Consider the following 5,845-nt stretch of genomic DNA (forward strand, 5'->3'; position numbering starts at 1 on the left):
CAACTAAAATCACATTTCAGTACAAATAAAATACCACCATAATAATCTAAGATGCTCATGAGTAGATGATTGGGATTTTTTTCTTTTATTGCTCATAGTAGATGATTGGGATTCTTTTCTTATACAATATATCCCAATTACAGTTTCTCCTCCCTCTACTTCTTCCAGTTCCTCTCCCCCTCCCCTCCATTCCTGATCCACTCCATTTCTGTCTCTCATTAGAAAAGAACAGGCTTCTAAGAGATAACAACTAAACATGACAAAATAAAATAGAGTATTATAAAACAAAAGCCATAATGCTGAGGCTGGACAAGACAAGCCAACAGAAGGAAAAGAAACCCAAGACCATGCTGTAGGATGTCTTTCTCTACACTATGAATATGTTTTATTACCATTGGTTAATAAAGAAGCTGCTCTGGCCTATGGCAAGGCAGGATACAGCCAGGTGGGAAATCCAATAAAGATACAGGAAGAAAAAAAGGCAAAGTCAGGGGAGATGCTGCAAGTCACTGGAGGAGCAAGATGTAATAGAACACAGGTAAAGCCACAAGACACGTGGTTATACATAGATTAATAGAAATGGCTTAATTTAAGATGTAAGAGCTAGCTAGCAGTAAGCCTGAGTCATAGACCAAGCTGTTTGTAATTAATATTAAGCCTCTGAGTGATTGTTTTTATAAGCAACTGTGGTATTGTGGGGCCAGGTGGGACAGAGAAAGGCTTCAAACTGCATTTGGAGCCCAACATGGGACTCAAACCCATGGTCCTGAAATTGAGAGACTCATGCTCTACCGACTAAGCTAGTTGGGCTGGGCGGTGGTGGCGCATGCCTTTAATCCCAGCACTCGGGAGGCAGAGCCAGGCGGATCTCTGTGAGTTCGAGGCCAGCCTGGTCTACAGAGAGAGTTCCAGGAAAAATGCAAAGCCACACAGAGAAACCCTGCGTCGAAAAACCAAAAAAAAAAAAAAAAAATCAAGAATTTATTAAAGTATAAAATGGGGATAATACACTTACTCATACACAAAAAGGAAGCTGCAGCCACCAATCCAGTTGCCAAGTCCTGCCATTTTGCCCTGGTGAGCTGGTGATCAATCGTAAGCTGCTCCATGCCACCTAACATGGTCCTTGCCACCCAAATGACAGTAAGCACACCCCCTCCTCATTTGAACCAGTCATGTACCCAGAAAAGACCACACCCATTGGGCCAGATAGCCCAAAGGTCATTGGCTGAACAGAACAAATTCCCACAATAAGACCAGACACAGGAATCAGAGACCCACTCATTCACACTCTTAGGAGTCCCATAAAAACACTAAGCTGAAAGCCATAATAAATATGCAGAGGACCTGATCAGACTTGTGTAGTCCCTGTGCATGCTGCTTCAATCTCAGTGAGTTCATATGAGTTTTGCTCAGTTGATTTATCAGGCCTTGTTCTCCTCATGTCCTCCATCCCTTCTGGATCTTACATGTTTTTTTTTTTTTTTTTTTTTTTTTTTTTTTTTTTTTGCCTCCTTTTCAAAGGCTTTCCCTGAGTTCTGAGGGGAGGGATTTGATTGAGACATCCCATTTAAAGCTGTGTGTTTCAAGGTCTTTCTCTTTCTGTGTGTAATCTGGCTATGGATCTCTGAAGATGTTCCCATCTGTTGCAGGAGGAAGCTTTTCTGACGATGACTGAATAAGGTACTGATCTATGAATACAGCAGAATAGATGGTTGGGAATTCTTTATTTCTTTTATGGAGGAGAATATTTTGACAGTACCTCTTCCGGCTTCTTACCAAGTCTAATATAGCCTGTGATGTATTTAGGGAGGGCATATGCAGGGGTGAGTAATGGGCAGACATATGGGGAGGGAGACTGAGGTACAAAGTAAAGAGGGAACTATATCCTAGGAAGACTCCTCTGTGTATCTGGACCCTTCCTCAACTCTACACTACACCTTAGAGCATAAGGTCTTCAAAATTGTATCTCAGGATATCCTTTAGAAAAGAGGAAGTGAAAGAATTTATCTTCCATCTCCCATTCATCAAACTGTTTACCCTGGGACATTGATTATGGTATATTTCCCAGTTTCATACGAATATTTACTAAGTAATCAGGGCAGTATCTTTTACTGTAGTGCCATAAAAGTAGCCACTGTCTGAGGCAATGTGGTTGGTTTGGAGGGATATAATGTTCATGTGAAATTAACCAGAATGTACATGGGGGGAAAATTACATGCTACTATTAGGGAAAACACACATGTTCAAAAGACCCAGACACCCAGAGAGTGAGAGTGTTTGATATGAATATGGTCATGCCTTTCTGTCCCCCAAGTCACTGATTCCACAAAGACTTTCTTATCCATTTACTCCTTTGCCATGATAATTTTTCTTTTGCCAATCATTTATTATTTTAGAGCACACATTGTTTTTGTATAGTTCTCTCTCTCTCTCTCTCTCTCTCTCTCTCCCCCTCTCTCTCTCTCTCTCTCTCTCTGATGACTTAAAGCCCATAATTTCACAGACTACTATAATGCCATCATCTTCTACCCAGTACCCAGTATATTACCTTGAAGACAGTAGGAGCCTAGGAAATACTTGCTGAATAAATAAATGAGTAACCTGAATAAGTGACTTGTTCAATATTTCTCAGCTAACAGGAAATCAGAGCAGAAGTTAATATTGATTGCCTGATCTGAAGATAGTATTTTTTTTTTTTTTTTTTTTTTTTTTTGGTTTTTCAAGACAGGGTTTCTCTGTGTAGCTTTGCGCCTTTCCTGGAACTCGCTTTGGAGACCAGGCTGGCCTCGAACTCACAGAGATCCGCCTGGCTCTGCCTCCCGAGTGCTGGGATTAAAGGCGTGCGCCACCACCGCCCGGCTCTGAAGATAGTATTTTGATAAACTGTGGTCTAAATTATAGAGAAGTGGATTATAATATAATGAATAAGCTAAAGGCATGTGCCTCGCCAAACTTCTCCAAACTGACCTTTGCTGTAACACGATGGTCCTGGCAATTGTTCTCTGAACAAGCAGCGGTAAACCCTTCATCTCCAGTAGCAGCATCACCATTGCCACCACCAAGAAGCAGCTTGTAGCTCAGAGCAGAAGCCACCATGTCCATGGTCCTGCCGCCACTGTTTGTGGCCCAGCCCCTGCTGCAGCTTCTCCTCAGCAAGCCTCCCAGGTTGGCCTGGAACTTGGGATCCTCTTGCTTCTGTCTCCTTTAGCAAATCCTACTGGCATGCAACCAGCCGCATGCTGCTTGGGCCTGAGATGGGGCCAGCAGGGCCACAGGCAAGTAACTTTTTCCTGAATTCGTTCCCAACAAGTTGGGCACCAGATGTAACATGAATCTTAAAAGGTCTTATTAAATAAAAACAAACCCAGGGGAGCCAGGTATTGCGGTGAATTCTGAAAGATCAGAGAAACAGAATAAGCCACAGCTAACCTGACCTCACCAACTGCTCAGCTGATACTGTTTCTGCAAACTGGAAGCCTCTGAGTCCTCATCCGAATGGATCTCAGCTGAACTGCTGCTAAAAGCCTAAAAGCTTAAAAAGGCTCCAGTTCCTGGTTCTCACACATTATATACCTTTCTGCTTCCTGCCATCACTTCCTGAGATTAAAAGCATGTGTCTTTCTCAAGCAAGACATGAGATCTTAAGTGCTGGGATTAAAGGCATGTGTCACCTTGCCTGGCTGTTTTCAGTGTGGCTTTGAACTCACAGAGACTCAGATGGATCTCTGCCTCCAGAATGCTAGGATTAAAGGCATGTGTGCCACCATTTTCTGGCCTCTATGTCTACCTAGTGGCTGTTCTGTTCTCTGACCCCAGATAAGTTTATTAGAGTGCACAATATATTGGGGGACAAAATATCACCACAGCGTATGGGTTATGTTTTATCTGTCTTAACTCATCTAGACCTGCACTCTCAACAGCAATTCTTACAATGATTATGTTCTATATCTGTGTTCTCCAATATGCTACCCACCTAGATCCACCTGATTACTTAATGCTAACAGCTGGACATTTAACTCTCATCAATTTAAATTTAAATGGCCACACATGGTTACTCATCATCATACTGAACACAGTATCTGACAAATATTCTTAATATTTAAGGCTAATCTTTTTGTGTCTAACAAACTGACAAATGAATCGCTTCTAAATATTTGAATCAAGTGGGTCAATGACTTGGCTCAACTTTTACATTTTTATATTTTCTCTCTAGAATTTTGTAGGAAAATTCATTAAATAAAAGGAGGTTTTTGTTTATAACCTTGAAATAAAAAGTGCTTTCGGGAATTATTTATTGGATTATTTGTCAAAATTACATGAATTTGGCCTAAAGCAATCTTTGTACTTAAAAGGTAAGTTTGGAACAATTTGTCTTCCATATGGAGTGATACACAAGGTGGTTCTACCTACAAATATGTTCTTGTCACCAAGCAACTGAGTCTTATTCAATCACAGCAGTCAAGCCCAAAACAACTGTATACTATTTGTTGGTACTAAGGATATGTACTGCCTACAGACAATTGTCTGTATATGCCCCCTTTTTTTCCTCTGGCTATTAATGGTGAGATGGTTCACTCTGAGTTGTCTTTGGCCCAGAATTTCCACATCATTCTAGAATTCCCTTCTTGTTTTAGTAAATGTTGTTAAATCAAGCTGGTCTCACAGAATGGTATAATTTCTGTTTTCTTATTTGTTCTCTGAGTTGGACTCAGACTGGACTCAGTATTAAGGTGTTAGGAAATATGAATTCTTAAAATCAGAAATAATTTGATCTGGACCCCTCAATCCAGTATTACTTACATTAAATATCCATGCTTCCACTCTTCTAGAATACGTTTACACCTTTGTGATCTGGTTTGATATAAATAATTTGCAAATAGGGAGAAATCCCTGACTTCCATACTCAGGGGAAGACAATACAGTGAGGACCTGCTGTGGATGATTGATTGATAAATAAAGTGCTGATTGGCCAGTAGCCAGGCAGGAAGTATAGACGGGACAATGAGAGAGGAGAATTCTGGGAAGTGGAAAGCTGAGGCAGAGAGATGCTGCCAGCCGCCACCATGAGAAGATGTTAAGATACCATGTGGCAACTTATAGATTAATAGAAATGGGTTAATTTAAGATATAAGAACAGCTAGCTAGAAGCCTGAGCCATTAGACCAAACAGTTTAAGTAATAAAAGTCTCTGTGTGTTTACTTGGTTAGGTCTGAGCAGCTGCGGAATTGGCAGGTGAGAGAGATTTGTCCTGACCGTGGGCCAGGCAGGACCAGAAAAACTCTAGCTACAGAGGATCCCTCCATTCTACTTTCCATGTTCCCCATGTTGTAGCTGAAGTTCTTATATCTTAGATTAACCAATTTCTATTAATCTATAAGTTGCCACGTGGCTCATGGCTTACCAGTATCTTACTTAACATCTTCTCATGGCGGCGGCTAGCTGTGTCTCTCTGCCTCAGCCTTCCATTTCCCAGAATTCTCTTTTCTCCTTGTCCCACCTATACTTCCTGCCTGGCTACTGGACAATCAGTGTTTTATTTATTAACCAATCAGAGCAACACATTTAACATATAGAACATCCCACAGTACCATGTGGGTAGAAGGAGGTTTCTAGACTCCACAGAACTGGTTTCTGAGTATGTGGAATATTATTTCATTACCGCCCAGGCTTTACTTTTCCTGGAAGAAAACTGCCTTAACCTTTACCAAAACTGAGCATCAATGTGGAGTTAAGCACATTCCTTAAAATTTCGCTACAAAACAATGGCACCAGAAGAAGCACTGGCTACTGCCATCATTTTTATCCTTGTATATTTTGCATGCATTAAAAGGAGAGCATGAA

General features: G+C 41.1%; 1 non-coding gene across 1 annotated transcript; it reads right to left on the reverse strand.

Annotated features, from left to right (window-relative positions):
• Positions 1–737: 737 nt before the first annotated feature.
• Positions 738–810, reverse strand: Trnae-cuc (transfer RNA glutamic acid (anticodon CUC)). Its single transcript has one exon. It is a non-coding gene; the product is annotated as a tRNA-Glu (tRNA).
• Positions 811–5,845: the final 5,035 nt, after the last annotated feature.

The sequence above is a fragment of the Peromyscus californicus genome, unplaced genomic scaffold (genome assembly GCF_007827085.1).
Source record: "Peromyscus californicus insignis strain IS unplaced genomic scaffold, ASM782708v3 Scaffold_21__1_contigs__length_65335640, whole genome shotgun sequence".
Classification (NCBI taxonomy): Eukaryota; Metazoa; Chordata; class Mammalia; order Rodentia; family Cricetidae; genus Peromyscus; species Peromyscus californicus.